The sequence below is a fragment of the Meleagris gallopavo genome, chromosome 9 (genome assembly GCF_000146605.3).
Source record: "Meleagris gallopavo isolate NT-WF06-2002-E0010 breed Aviagen turkey brand Nicholas breeding stock chromosome 9, Turkey_5.1, whole genome shotgun sequence".
Classification (NCBI taxonomy): Eukaryota; Metazoa; Chordata; class Aves; order Galliformes; family Phasianidae; genus Meleagris; species Meleagris gallopavo.
In genome coordinates, this window is record NC_015019.2 from 4,619,056 (window position 1) to 4,620,798 (window position 1,743).

The following is a 1,743-nucleotide window of genomic DNA, read 5'->3' on the forward strand; positions in this document are numbered from 1 at the left end:
ACCTGTTCCAGTGCGTCACCACCCTCTGGGTGAAAAACTTCCTCCTAACATCTAACCTAAACCTCTCATACTGTCTCAGTTCAAAACCATTTCCCCTTGTTTTATCATTATCCACCCATGTAAACAGTTGTTCCCCTTCTGTTTATACACTTCCTTCAAGTACTGGAAGATCTGGACATTGGACATTCCTACTGGGACAAGTAATACCAGATCTGGCCAAGACATAGAATCTTCCTCCATTCAAGATTTCATAGTTTTTCTTGTATTTAACTACTATTGCATGTACAGAAATAGATAAATGTCCACATCCATTGTTGGATGGATAAAGTCTCAACTGTGACTGGGCACCTGGTGCAAATGGGCCATACTGCTGGGAGATGGAGCACATGTTGGTGCTGGGGTCATAGTGCAAGCACTGTGTCTGTGCCCAGGGAGGCAAACATCCCCGTGTCAGAGAGACATTATAATTAAAAATGCTTTACTTTTTTGGTTGTGAAAATGTTTTCCAATAACAGGGAAGCTTTTATTTATTATTGAAGTGTTCTTGGTTTTGGTGAGATTTTTGCCATCTCTGGTGTAGCAGAAAAGTACAGGAATGCTCTGATCCTTGAAAGGCTTTCATATGTTCCTGCTGCGATCTCTGACTTTAGACATAGAAACCAAACAAATAAACAAAACCTTTGGTAGAGCTGTGCCTTCTAAAAACAAATTAATGTTCAAAAGAACCCAAGAAAAAAGCCAAGATTGTGCATTCCTTTAAAAAAGGAGAGGTCACCGCTTGCTTTTTTGGAGTGCAATATATCTGGAGTTACGCTGGATATCTTACAGTTCATCTTGCAAAATTAACAAAGCTTTAATAATAAGACCTCTCTTCTGGCAGTAATCTCCTGGGAGTTAAGCGTTGTTGTTTTTTATCAGGATGCTAATAACTGTTTTTTTGCCTCCTTATCTTGTTCAAGTCTTGTTTGCAGTTAGACTTTAGGAGATGGCTTCCATTTTGTGACTGCAGCACTTCAGCATCTGGCCTTCTTTATTTACTGAAGTATATTGGCCAAGACTGCCTTGTTTGGGGATTACCCAGGTGTGTATTTTCACTTTTTAAACTAAAAGACTGTGGAGTGGCCCAGCAGACATGTAAAATTTAACCCGTTTCTAGTCTAAGATAGACCCAAGTAAGACTTAGTTTAAACAAACCCATTGTTTGCTCAGCTTTTGCTGGCTGAGCTGATTTAAGATGGCATATTGTGCTGAGCCAGTAAAATTGTGTCCATAGCCAAACCATGCATGCAAAATACTGTCCTTGTTGCCCTGTTGCCTTGCCTTGTGGTTGTTCCTCCAGCAGTGGGTGCAGTGTGAGCTTTCAGCCGCAGATCTCTTGCCCTTGAAATTGAACCCTACTAAGATGCAGGTATTGAATGAAGCACGTAGATGGATGAATAATAAAAATATCTGGTGTTACTTGTATGGAAATGAAGAAATGTCAGTGTTGGGGCTACATAATGCTGATGTGACCTCCAAGGAAGGCATTGCAGTATTTTTTAGGTGATGAGGTTTTGTTTTCCTGAGGATCACTCTTTACTGTGTTTGCATCAAGGTATTGCAACTCAGTAGTAATCAGAAAGTCTGCATCCTGATGGACTTTGTGCCTCTGAAATTGCAATAAAACAAACTGAAACACATGCCAATGCCTTCATGTGCAAACTGGTAGAGAGGACTGAAATCTTTTAGGAATATATTTTCCTA